Source organism: Bubalus bubalis, chromosome 6 (genome assembly GCF_019923935.1).
Source record: "Bubalus bubalis isolate 160015118507 breed Murrah chromosome 6, NDDB_SH_1, whole genome shotgun sequence".
NCBI lineage: Eukaryota > Metazoa > Chordata > Mammalia > Artiodactyla > Bovidae > Bubalus > Bubalus bubalis.
In genome coordinates, this window is record NC_059162.1 from 20,259,529 (window position 1) to 20,273,431 (window position 13,903).

Sequence of the window (13,903 nt, forward strand, 5' to 3'; positions counted from 1 at the left end):
TCCCAACCGGCTCCGAGTGGGCGGTGCGAGCGCTGCGCCAGCCCAGGCGGGGCGGCCGCGAGGGGCGCCAAGGGGTTGGGTGGCGCCGGTACCCGAGCGGCGTGGGCGAGCCCCGCGCCCCACATCGGGCGTTGCTGGGCTGAGATGGTCAAACCCGACCCAAACCAAACCAAACCAAACCACGTTGGTCAGGGCCCTCTCCACCACGCAGCCTCCCTTGCACGCCCAGTTATCCCTGCTTCTCCTAAGTTGGACTGTGAACCATGTGGTTCTGACTGCTCAGGGACCCTCTAAGCCTCGGTTTCTTCATCCATAAATGTTACCTACGGGGCGTAGCGAAAGGAATGCTCTGATTTAGGAATCAGAGGATCTGGATTTGAATCTCCGCTCTGTGATCTTGGGTGAATGCTTCAAACTTTCTGTGCTGCAGTTTCCTCATCTGTAAAATGGGGTTAATCTGACATATACGAATAGGCTTGGGGATATGTCTGCCTAGTTACTTACATCTGGAAGAATACATCCCAAACTCGGAATTGGGGGCAGCAGCTGGGGAGGGGTAGGGAGAGGAAAATAAAAATATAAGCTTTCACTTTTTTACTCTATATGCTTATATGTTTTTGAATGTTTAACCACAGGCATTATCTGTTTTTAGTTATGGTAAAGAAATAAATAATACACATAAAATGACAGAATAGATAAAGTCATTATTTTTTTTGTCACCACTATTTTTTAAGTTTTATTTGCCATTTGTTCATGAACTACAGTCATGTATTGTTGGGTCTACTCTCAAGTATTTGAAAGGTTTTATTTATTATTTTTTTTTCATTGACTTGTCAATATTTTAAAACCAAGATATTTCAGTAGCAGTGTATCAGGTGTTCCCACCTAATACTTATTGAGCACTTTCTGCACTTGCTGCGGAGGACACAATTAGAACAGCCTCTGGCCTCAAGGAGTTGGGTCTACTTGGAGACAGATTTGGGAGGTAAGTACTGGACTCAACAGAAGCAAATGTTATCTCAAGAGATGAGGGAAGTGAAAACATAAAATGCTTTTATGTATAAGTATTATATCCTTATTTGAAGTTTAACATCTATATTCTATTATAATTTATAAATTATATAATTTGTATGATAAAATTATCATCTCATTATAATTTATTGTTTTTTCAATAAATCCCTAAGTTCTCTCAAGACAGGGACCATTTAGGCCACTTTGTGTCATCTCTGTTTTTTCATCTTTTGTATTTCTGTTTTGGTTTTTGTATTTGTAGAGTTAATAGAAATATTTGGAATGAAACAGAACCAACAGATGAGTCCCAGGTGCCCAGGCCTGCTTTCTGACTTTAAACTCAGGCTCAATGGGTGGTGGGTAAACCAACCGGCAGGGAATCCCTGAGACTCCTGGTATTTTGTGGGGGGCAGGACAATATTGCTAAAGCATCTCTTTTTAAGTTTTTATTTCTCAAGAACCATTATAAAGTATCCTGGTTTTAAAATATTGGCAAGTCACTAAAAAACAGCTTTAGGATACCACAAGTATAACCTAAAACACGTGGATCGTTGCAGATTGGTCTGCAGGCCTCAGGTTTGTAGCTTTCCTGAAGACATCTTCAGTCTTGGTCTCCTGCTCCTAGAGCTTGGGAAGGTAATGGGTTAATGCCCCCTCCCCATATGGGTGGTTTATTTTGGGACTGCTGTTAACATGTCCTAATTCAGAGGCACATATATAGTCCTGGATTTGGAGGGGAAGCCCCTTTGCTCAGACTTTAGAGAACAATACTGATGATGAGATGCCCAGCCCACAGGGCAGAAGATATTTTAGGTCCAAGGACCTTTCCCTGCCCCCAAGTCACATCCCAGCAGCACTCACTTATCAACCAGGGGGCAAGCTGCAGGACCAGAAGGTGTGACCAAAGACAGCAGAGTGGGAAGGGAGCCTGGGAGGAGGGAAAGGTCCGCCTTTGACATTTGTAACTGAGGGTCAGAAATAGACCTTTCCATTAAGAAGTGGCTGCTGACCAAAGAGCTCACGAGATTCATTACAGCTGTGACCTCCCAGGACTTGGTGGTCTGAAAATATTGTATTAGGGAAGGAATTTCCTATGCCTCAGCAGGGTGCAAAGTGCCAGATAAAATTTGTGGACACTGTCTCAAGGATAAAAAGAAATTTCTTAAAAGATTATGCAACAAGTAGATGTTCACCCCAAAGTACCTCTAGGACTATGGACAAAAGAGGGGATAGGCTAAGTATTTGTCTGACTTGGAGTATAACAGAGTGACTTAATAATAATAATACAGTTAACATGTATCTGAGGGCTTCTCTTGTGACTCAGTGGTAAAGAACCCACCTGCCAATGCAGGAGATGTGTGTTTGATTCCTGGGTTGGGAAGATCCCCTGGAGAAGGAAATGGTAATCCACTCTAATATCTTGCCTGGGAAATCCCATTGACGGAGCAGCCTGGTGGGCTACAGTCCATGGGGTCGCAAAGAGTCAGACACAACTGAGTGACTAAACAACAAAACATATATAGCACTTTCGACACGTGCAGGCCTCACGGTAACACAGCTGGAAACAAACATACAGAGAATTCCAGGGACCCAGTTTCCAGCCCTGGCCCTGGTCGAGGAACCGAGATCCCGTAAGCCTAGATCCTACAAGCATTGGGGCACAGCCAAAGAGAAAAAGAAACAAAGGCACAAAGAAAAATTTGGTAATTTCTCAGTGAGAACCTATTATCTGTTTATGTTGTGTACAAGTGAAGTTTTTGAGAACTATAGCTGAATTTGCTTAATAATCTTTTCTGGTAGTAGATTAAAGAAGTTTTACTTTTGTTGAGCCGAATAACATTTGAAACTCGTATTTCCTGTGAGATGTTGTCCCAACTCCAATACAGCGCTGATGCCAATACCAATATGTGTAGGTGGCGTCCGGAAATTAGTGAAACTCTTGGTTTGTGGTCATAGCACCCATTTTCAGAAAGCCTAGTCTGTTTGCCTTTCTGCCCCTGGGAATCGTGGTTTGCTCAACTCCTTTGTTCCCGAAGAGCCTCTCTATTCCCAGCCGCTGCACACCAGGCTGGGCTCCAGCCGTTGGTTCTGTGTCCTGTCACGTTGTTCTGGGCCGTTTTCTTTCACTAATGCTGTTCTTCTGACACCGGCCTAGTTAGCTCACTCCCCACGACAATTATGAGAACAGACTGTTGTGACCTGCTCACTACAAGGAACCTGGAGGTGGGGACCGCCTGGCCATGTTTACCGCTGTATCCACCACCTTGCCTTGCACATAGTAGGCATTCAATAAATGCTTGTGGGATGAGCCCTGAACGAGAAATTGTGATCTCTGCCTCAGCTCTGGCCAGATTCCAGCACTTCCTGGATGCTATGTCAACTCATTTTGGCTGAGCTGGCGCTAGGATGATGGAATCATGAAGAAACAGGATATGACCCGCTTGGTAAAATGAGGTCCAAGATGAGGATAGGACATTCTGGTCGCCAGTCACTGCTCCAAAAACATTCAGTTTGGTCAGAAACTCCCAAAGCTAGGATTCTTTTAAATTTGATTTCCATAGTTCAGTCCTTCAGGTTCTGGGGTCCTGCTGACAGGTTGCCTTGGTACCGCCCTGAGCCATGTGTCTGTCCATCGGCATTCCAAACACAGGAAGTGTTCAGTAAATGTTTATGGAATTGAATGAACTGATCAAACATAACCTTGGCAGCCATTAAGTTTACAAAATCATCAGTGCTCTGACAACTGTGTTAAGCGGGTTGAACTCATGTACATCTTCTTACATATGTGTTTGGGAAACGTGGCCATAAGCTCGAGTTTCTGGGTTAGGCCTGTAGCAGGTTTGAGAATATTCATTCTTTGCTAATTGGGAAGATCTTCAGATATTATCCTTCCTCTGTTATAGTCTTGAAGTGACGTGAAGTCAGTCAATCGTGTCCGACTCTTTGCAACCCCATGGACTGTAGCCTACCAGGCTCCTCCCTCCATGGGATTCTCCAGGCAAGAGTACTGGAGTGGGTTGCCATTTCCTTCTCCAGGGGATCTTCCCAACCCAGGGATCGAACCTGGGTCTCCCGCATTCCAGGCAGACGCTTTAACCTCTGAGCCACCAGGGAAGCCCGTTATAGTCTTAACCTAACCAATTTATAGATTTAATAAAATGATACCCATCACCAGGGATGGGGAACAATTAGCCAGGACACTTCTTCTGACACAAGCCTCCACTTAGTCCTGTCCTTAGGATCTTGGAGAACATTCTCAAGAGCCACACACCCCTCAACTACTAGGGCCTGTGGGGGCTCAGGGCTGTGGGCAGTCCTGAAGTCCCCTGTTGTGCTGCCACTGAGGCTGCTGCTGCAGCAAGATTCAGCCCTGGGTCGTAAAGAGAGGAAGTGCAGAAGAACCAGCTCTGATGCAGATTCCATCCCAGTTTTGCCATTCAGTAGCTGTGTGACCTTGGGCATGCTCAGTTTCTGGCTTCTCAATTGGAGTAACAACAATACTCCATTTATGTTCTTCATAGATTATTATAAAAGCCAAAATAAAAATAACAGCATGTGGGGACTTCCCTGGTGGTCCAGTGGTTAAGAATCTCCCTCCCCTCCAAAATAATCCACCTGCCAATGCAGGGGACACGGGTGTGATCCCTGGCCCTGGAAGATTCCGCATACCTCAGAACAACTAAGCCTGTGCAGCAGCTACTGAAGCCCCCTTGCCCCAGAGCCTGTGCTCCACAACTAGAGAAGCCACCACAGTGAGAAGCCCAAGCACGACAATGAAGAGTAAACCCCTGCTCACCGCAGCTAGAGAAAGCCCGCATGCAGCAAAGAAGACCCAGTGCAGCCATAAATAAATAAATAGTAAGAGCATGAACCTGCAGAGTCATATAGAAAAGTCAGCCAGCATTATGATTAATGATATGTTTAAAACTTTATTTTAGTTGATGTGAATCAAAACTGCACTGTGTGAAGACTTAGACCTGCCCCTTTGCCCATGCACAGATGCTGGCGTTCTGTGCTCTCTCAGAGCCCAACAGGATTCAGCAAGGATTCACCAGTGACACAGCATATATTAAATGTGTTCTCACAGCAGGTTGACAACGGTGGCCCAGTCTCTGTGCCAGGGACTGGGGGAAAGATTATGTTGCTGTCTGGGCAGAAACTATCTTCCTTACTAAGAAATCTGGCAGCAGACGGGCGACCAGGACTGAGTTCTGTGATGTCTTCCCAGCTTGGCAGGCTCCTTGTGCCTTGCGGTTCCTGGACCAGAAGGTGAGGTGCGCTGGCACAGATCCAGCAGCTGCTGAAGGCAAAAACGCACTGGGAAGACATCGTCCCAGTATCACAGAGAGAAGGGCAGTGCTTGGGGGAGGCGGGGTGAGGGTTGAGGCCTCTAAGCATTTTGAGAAAACAGAAAAACTGTTTTGTTCTGGAGTCTGGAATTGCACTCAATGTACTGGCCACACATAGAACTATGACCAATTCCAAGATCAACTGCAGATGTGAATTAAGAGCAGGAAACAGTGTATTTTGTCCCAAGTAAGAAAGGTGGCAGAAACCCATCTTCCCACCCCAAAAAGGCTCCTACGGAGAGAATAAAGGTCCATGTAATAACTGGACCCAATGTCCAACCCCTCACCTGATTCCAGAAGTAAATGAAGAACTTCTCCAAGCAGAGCAAAGGTGTACAGAGAGGCAGGCTCTTGAGGTGATGAGAGTCTGTGGTTTGAAGAGGGCATCCCTTCAAAGTAACAGAACAGAGCCAGGAAATCAGGTGACGTGCTGGACTCTGCCATGCAGAATCTGAGCAAGTTGTTTCTACCCACCTGAGCCTTGATAAACGGCCTCTTTCTTTAGTGGCTTGTCACTGGAGACAGAGGATTCTAATCTCAGGACTGCCCTAAGGAAAGGGCTGTGGTAATTCTTCCCACATGAATCTTGCTCTCGTGCTTAGAAGTTTCCCAGACTTTCTAGAGAAAGCCAGCCTGGTGTCAAATTAATTTTGACAGAGTGTGCTGAAGGCCTAAGAAAGGCAGACATAAAAGGGTAGGAATCAGGGTACAAAACTCAAAACTGCGGCCAGAGAGACAGGCAGGGCAGCCAAAGGAGAGGCAAGAATTTCGTACATACCAAGGACTTGAAGTCAGAAATGGAAGAGTCAGGGCTTGCCATGAAGGAAACACAGTCGAGGCAGGAGGGAGGGCAGGCTTGCCTCTCTGACCACAGGCCCAGGCCCATCTCAGAGACCTTGAGGGCCCTGTGTGGACAAGCAGGGGCCACATCGGCTCCTGCTGCTGGAAAGGGTCTCCCTTCTCTTCTCAAAGCTTCCCTGCTCCTGCGGCTTCAGGATCTAGTCCAGCTCTTGGCATTCAAAGCCCCTCCAGCTTCGCCACCCTGAACAGGCCAAGCCTCCAATCAGGGCTTCTGTGCCTCCTTGTCTGAAATGCCCACCCCCATCCATCTCCTCTGAGCTTGGAACCTTCCACGCCACAGCTCAGTCTGTGAGTGAGCCTCTCACCTCCCAGGACCACCTCTGTCCCTCTCGCTCCTTGGCCCAAAGCCCTGGCCCTGGCAGCTCTCTAGGCCGGTGGTGGGGGGGGGGGGTCTCACACTTAGGTGTGTCTGACAATTGCCTGCGGGGATATTAAAGTACAGATGTCTGGTCCCCAGTCTGGGTGATCTCGTTCCTAAGCTCCACAGGGGTTTTACGAACACCCGCAGGCGAGGCCAGCCGGTCTAAACCACTCTTTGGGAAGTTTGCCTGTGAAGCAGGTACTCTCTTGAGTCCTCCGACCCGGGTATGCAAAAACCATCCTGCATTTCTTATTAACAGCCTCATTTCTGCTTTAAGGCCCCCCTTCCCTTGGGGTGATGAAACTTAATCTGTCAGTTTAGGGACTTCACACCCTCACCTGCCGGCTTTGGGCAGTCACGTGCTTCCTAGCAAGATTGTGCTGACGACGGACAAAATTCACGGAGCTGAAGCTGACAGATCTCCAGGAGCAAAGGCCAGTTCCTCTTCCTTGCTCTCGTTTTGATGTAGCAGGTCACGCTCTCCCAGTGGAGGGAAGCGGTGGCTGCCTGGCAAGACTAAGAACCAGTGAGCCTATGGCAGTTGTGACGAGACTCCAGTGGGAAGGGAGAGTCAGAAATGGGTCCACTCTGTTTATTTTAAACTGACATCTTTGGAACTTAAGGTTCAGGGCTTCCACTGCATGGGGGCTGGGTTTGATCCTTGTTTGGGGAACCAAGATCCTACAATGGAAAAAAAAAAACAAAACTGATTAGGACTAATCTTCAAAATCCTAGAGACATCTTTACTCCTCTCCTTTATTCCAGAATAGTATGGGACTTTAGAGGTCATTTTGCCCAGTCCCTTTGTTTTCCAGGCGAAGAGATTGTGGCAATTTTTGGCAAGTCCAGAATTGGATTCCCAGATTGTGTCATGAAGTCTGGCCTCCTAGCCCAAAGACTTCCTGCCCTTCACACGGTTATGTGTCCTCTTCCATTCCATGGCCACCCCCTGTCTAAGCTCTCCTCACCTCCTGCATGGATCACAGGGACGGTGACCCTTACAAGTGTGTGATACTTTGCTTCCGGCATCCATGGAATGCCTTCTCTGCTTATTCCCATCCCTCATATCCAACTCATCCTCCAAGGTCACTCAGATGCCACCTCTTCCAAAAGCAGGTGCTGCTCTGACCTGTCCTTTCCTCCTACATTCAGCACCACACCCAACTCGTGGCAGCTGAGACAGTAGGCAGGCTGACCTTACACTGTCAGTTTATATCATTTAGGGAATTTATAATCTAATCGATGTATCATTTAGATTTATAATTTTATATGATAATTTATATGTATTTATAAATTTGTTATAAACATGATTTGTTAAATTCCCAAGAATGGAGGCTTGCCTTGCTCTTCTTGGTTTCCCCTTCAGGGCCTGGCACTGAGGACCACATGATAAAATTTCAGTTGCTGCTTGCGTGCTGTATGTTAAGAGGAGAAACTTAGCAAAATACTTAGAAGTGTCCCCTGAGCCACTGGCCCAACTGAACTGGGAACACCAACTGGGAAGGAAAAATTTCTGGGGTAACTCCTTGGTGGTTCAGTGGTTAGGACTCCACACTTTCACTGCCAAGGGCCCAGGTTTGATCCCTGGTCAGGAAACTAAGATCCACAAGTCGCATAGCACAGCCAAAAAAAAAAAAAAAAAAGAAAAAAATCTGGAGTAAACAAACTTGAAATTGACCTAGGGTGATGGAAAGAAACCAGTGCACCAGTGCAGTGGGCGTCTTCCTCCAGGACAAGAGGAAAGAATGTACAAACCAAGGGCCTGACATCAGAGGTGGGCAGGCAGAGGCTTGCTCCAGGGAGGCACAGGTTGAAGGAGGGAGTAACCAGCTCGCTGCGGCACCAGGGCCAGGGTCACCCTCCTCCAGATGAGCCTGGACGCTGGCTGTCCCACTGCCTCAGTGGGGCTTCCGGGGCTCTAAGGTCTTCCTGGGTTGAGAAGCATATTGGTTCCTGTTCTGTGGCCTCACGTTCAGTCCAGCACTGCAGCCTGGCTCCCCAGCTTCCCTAGTCTGGCTTCTGCCACTGCTCCCACTTGATCCCCATTCAGTCCCTGTTCCTGGACAGGCCCACCCAGTCCCCCGGCTCTGCTGGGCCCCTCAGTGCCCAGGGGACTCTGAGACTAGCCGGCAGAGCATCCACCTTGGGCAGCTGGGGCCTCATTGTTTCCCAGTGTAGGTGTTCAGTTACGCTGTTGAATGTGTGAGTGATCATTTTAGGGTTCGGCTCCCTGAGCTTTCCCTTTGAAGCCCTGACAGTCAGTCCAGGGTCAGTATCAGAAAGAAAACCCCTGTTTCTGAGTCCTTGTGTCTTCTCCTCACCTTAGTCCTCGGAAGATGGTTCAGGCCTCTGTCTAGCTGTCTCCCAACCCTCCCACTACAGGGCGGGGCAGGTGCCACAGGAGGGGCGGCCTGGCAGAGAGGGCGGCTGTGGTGAAGGGTGAGGAGAGGCGGTTATACCCACCACCACCTGCCATTCTCTCACCTCAGGCCCTGGCCTCATCTAAAAACACCAGGACGCAGTGGGTAAGAGAACTACATTGGCCCCAATTCTTCACTCTGCATAGAGCCTCTGGTCTCCGAGGGGGATAATAAAAAAATTCATTTTAAAAATTTTATTTATTTGTTCTTTTTTGGTGGCATCATGCAGCTTGCAGGATCTCATTTCCCCCACCGGGGATTGAACCCATGCTCCCTGCAGTGGAAGTGCAGAGTCCTAACCACTGGACCATCAGGGAATTCCCTCCAAGAGCTTTTTAGATTCATCATCTCATTTGATCTTCTCCCCAAACATTATAAAGTGGAGGTGGACTGATGGACATTCCTTCCATTTATCAGATGAAAACACTGAGGCAGGAGGTGATGCCAAGTGCTTGACTTAGGAGACAGAACTGGAGCCAGAACCCAGGTCTCCCCATTCCTGGCCCAGCACCTTCATGGCACCTTCCCAAGCCACTGGCGCAAGGAGAAGGGTTGGCGGCCAGGTCGTGGTTTTCAGAGCCAGCATCCCTGCAGGCGGAGCTCACACTTTTCTGGGAAGGAACGTGCAGCCTTTCTGAACAGGGAGCTCCGGAGAAGTGCAGGCTGGCCCCTTATTTCCCAGAAGGAACAGCAGCTCAGGCCCCCTGACTCCAGGCCGGCAGCAGGCACCACCACTGCGTGCTCTGCGCCCTTGTGCAACAGTCAGGATGTGGGTGTTTGTTCTCTAGGTCCTGATTGCATCCCATTTGAGGCAAGACTGTGGGGCCCTTCTGCGACTCACTTTATTTTTATTGATGCAACTATATAGGCACAGTGTCCTCAGACTGCCTGGGTTCACTTTTCGGCTCCTTGACCAACTGGCAGTGTGACGGGGGACATGACTATGTCCCTACCTCAGGGCTCTGCTTTGTGCAGGTTTAAGTGGGATGATGCGCATAGAACGCAAGCTTTAACTGAACATAGTAAGTAAGTAAATATTGTATGGCATTTTTATTTAATTTATTTTGGGACTCTGAATTAAAAGTCCCGAAGATTTATCACTCAGAGGATTGAGTGGTAAAATTCTCTTCGGTTACACAAGTATAAGTGCCTGGGAAGACATGACAGAGGTGGCCACAGGAGGAAGCTATTGAAAGGTCTGAATTTTTCCCCAGCAGGAGAGCAGCTTGGTGGTTTAACTGGCCTGCGCAAAGCCACCCTGATACCTTCCCTGAGTGGGGATGAGGAGGGTGCAGCTGCTCTGCACCCTTCCAGGGACCTGTCATCAGCAGCTGATTCTGCTCCCCAACTTGTGGGCCAGGATGACTGGGGATCTGAACACCCTAGGGAGACAGGTCCCAGCCCACTCACTGATCTCTGACAACAGATGGGTCTGAAGGTCGGACCAGACCTATTTGTGGGGAGACAAATCACAAGATTCTGGAGATAATTAGAGAAAACATTCCCATCTCAGCCTTCATCTGCCTGGCTAGGGCTGGGCCTGGAGGCCAGGCAGAGCAAGAGAACTTTTACTCAAAGCAAAATGATCAACCAAGATGTTGGGGATGGACCCCTCATAAAAGGCATTGAGAGATGCATTCAGGTCTGAGTCCAGAGCTCCAGGTGGGGTCTGCGGTGTACCTGGCTCCAGAGGCCCCAGCTTCTGGAACTTTCAGAAGTGAAGTTGCAGGACTTGAGGAGCCTGGGGCTCAGGCGTAGGACAGTGGCAGTTCCTGAGTGGCTTCAGGTCCCGAGCAGATCCTGAGTTGCAGGGGATCTGTCGTGGCCACTCTCACAGAGCAGTGCGGTGGGTGCTCGCTGGGCAGCCAAGCCTTTCTGCCCAGACCCACCTGTCTGGGACAACCTCTTCAGAGTTGAGGGCTGTGAGCACAGGTTAGGGGTGAGGTGGCAAGTTAGATCCAGTGGGTACCTCACTGTCCTGCCCTGGCCCACAAACAAAACTTTCTGCACCTTCCTCCCTACCTTGTCCATTCTTCTCCAGCTTCAGTCCTTTACCCTGAAGTGGATTTTTAAAAATAGATAAAGCAGTGGTGATCATTTGTAATGTACAAAAATATTGAATCACTATATTGTCCACCTGAAACTGATATAAAGTTTTAAGTTGATTATACTTCAATCAAAAAAATTTAAAAATAGGTGAAGTGCATGGTGCACAATAAAAAGCATCTCCCTCCCTATTCCCCTCCCTCAACCTTGGCCAAGTCTGTGGGTCCTTACTAAGATGAAGCTTGCAAGTGCAAGATACAAGTCAATAGCTTCCTTTCCTATCTTTTTTTGGTTATAGAGACGCCTCTGAGAATCTGACAAAGCCTGAGTTCATCCCTAAAGTGGAGTACACACACGTACAAAATTAGTGTACAACTTCAGGGGTTTACACACTCTCTGTGGCCCATTTTGTCCTCTTGAACAAGGGATTCTGGTTGTGACTTAAAGCAACTAGGTCAGAGCCACATCCTATCTCCTCAATGCCATCCCCCCACCTACATCCCCCGACTGCCAGCATCTGGACAAGATCTCAACAAGGAAGCTCTCCTAGGGCTTGGACAAAATGGCAAGGCAGGCAGATCATAATGCCTCCTATTATATTTAAAATTTAAATATATATTAAATTTAAATATGTGCTGTGCTGTGCTTAGTTGCTCAGTCATGTCCGACTCTTTGTGACCCCATGGACTGTAGCCTGCCCGGCTCCTTTGCTCATGGAGATTCTCCAGGCAAGAATACTCGAGTGGGTTGCCATGCCCTCCTCCAGGGGATCTTCCCAACCCAGGGATCGAATCCAAGCCTCCCGCATTGCAGCCAGATTCTTTATCGCCTGAACCACCTGGGAAGCAAATTTAAATATATATTATATTTAAAATAAAATAAAACCTAAACTCTTTGCACGACGTCGAAAGCCCTCCCTTCATTCCTGGTCTCATCTCCATTACCTTCCCCTCAAGCTGCTCTAGGCACACCCTCCCTCTTTCTGTTCCATATGGAGTGTGTCCGGAGAAGGCGATGGCACCCACTCCAGCGCTCTTGCCTGGAAAATCCCATGGACGGAGGAGCCTGGTGGGCCGCAGTCCATGGGGTCGCTAAGAGTTGGACACGACTGAGGGACTTCACTTTCACTTTTCACTTTCCTGCATTGGAGAAGGAAATGGCAACCCACTCCAGTGTTCTTGCCTGGAGAATCCCAGGGACGGCAGAGCCTGGTGGGCTGCCGTCTATGGGGTCGCACAGAGTTGGACACGACTGAAGCCACTTAGCAGCAGCTGCAGCATGGAGTGTGTCAAAGCCAGTCCTGCCTCAGGGTCTTTGCCTAAGTTGTTTCCCCAACTTCCCCTGCCATTTCTGGTTCCTTCTGGTGTTAGCTCAAATGTCATTCCTCAGAGAGACCTTCCCCAGTCACACTTCCACATACTCTGCTCTCACCCTCAGCATCCTATTGGATGCCCTCCAACATCCTATTTTCCTCAAGGCTCTAGCTGTTAGGGGAACCACTGACTGAAACCGCCTGCCTGCCCTGGCCAGACACGATAGTAACCACTTGCATGAGCTAATCTTATAGCTGGAGGATCTGGTAAGGCCTGTGGGACAAACAAGCTACTACCAACCAGAAGAATTTCGGAAAGGTCAGTCGAAAGGAGAGAGGAGACACCAGTCCAGATATCCTACCAACTCCCAGAATCCTTCTGGCCGGAATCCATCTTGACTGAGTTTGCACACCACCACAAAGGACCCTGAGTCAGAGTGATTCACCAGAGACAACCCAGAAACTACCCCCTTACCATAAAACCCAAGACTGTGAGCCATATGGCAGAGCAGTCCTCCTGGGTTCCCTTACCATGCTGCTCTCCATTCTGGTTGTTATTACTGTTTAGTCGCTAAGTCGTGTCCAACTCTTTTGTGACCCCATGGACTGTGGTTGACCAGGTTCCTCTGTCCATGGGATTTCCAAGGCAAGGATACTGGAGTGGGTTGCTATTTCTTCTCCAGAGGATCTTCCCGACCCAGGGATCAAACCCACATCTTCTGCATTGGCAGGCGGATTCTTTACCACTGAGCCACCAGGGAAGGCCCCTACCAAGGTGCCCCTTCCCAATAGAGTCTCTTGGTTTGTCAGCACGCATGTCCTCAGACAATTGTTTGCCAAGTGTTAGACAAGAGCCCGCTCTTGGGTCCTGGAACGGGTCCCCCATCCTGCAACATGACCACTTCTGAGATTATATATGTATAATTTAGTCATTTATTGTCTGTCTTTCCCCACTAGGGTGTGAGCTCCATGAGGTCAGTGGCTTTGCTGGTCACAACCGTGCCCTGCACGCACTACACACTCAGTAAATATCTGTGTATTAGATAAAGAATTTTGGTGGAGGTTAGATAAGAATCTTGACTCAAATCTCCATCCCACCCAGGCAGCTGTAAGCAATCCTTACTCCAGTTCTAGGCAAGATGCCTGCCTTTCCCTCATTGCTTTACTCCCAGCTGTCCTACCCTTTCACCAGATCTTTGGAGCGTCTCCCTCTCAATCAGCATCTAACAAAAACTCTTTTGTGATTTTATGCCTGGGGGATTTAATCTGAGTCAATTTGGCCTCCCCAGCTCTCACTCAGTGGAGTCCAAAGGTCTGCTCAGCATTTCCAGTGGATCAGCCAGCAACTCTGCTGTTTGAGGGTTCAGAGCTCCACCCCAGGGGAAACCGTGGAACTGACAGAAGTCTGGGCCTCTGCGCTTTGCACTTTCATTCTTGGGTCTTGTGGAAATAACCAACCAAATAAGAAAAGCACAGGCAGCCTATTTATTCCGTCCTTGCTAGAGCAAGAGAGTCAGCCGAGGTCACTTGCATTTAGAAGAGA

The 13,903-nt window shown here is 48.5% G+C and overlaps 1 long non-coding RNA gene and 2 other non-coding genes across 3 annotated transcripts; all 3 read right to left on the bottom strand.

Moving 5' to 3' along the window:
* Positions 1-4,053: 4,053 nt before the first annotated feature.
* On the bottom strand, positions 4,054-4,125 carry TRNAS-GGA. The gene has a single exon. It is a non-coding gene; the product is annotated as a tRNA-Ser (tRNA).
* Positions 4,126-4,980: 855 nt separating this feature from the next.
* Positions 4,981-6,076, bottom strand: LOC102402797. Its single transcript, XR_327524.3, has 3 exons — positions 5,835-6,076; positions 5,648-5,749; positions 4,981-5,308 (listed from the first exon to the last, which is right to left on the bottom strand). It is a non-coding gene; the product is annotated as an uncharacterized LOC102402797 (long non-coding RNA).
* Positions 6,077-9,246: 3,170 nt separating this feature from the next.
* TRNAG-UCC lies at positions 9,247-9,319 on the bottom strand. The gene has a single exon. It is a non-coding gene; the product is annotated as a tRNA-Gly (tRNA).
* Positions 9,320-13,903: the final 4,584 nt, after the last annotated feature.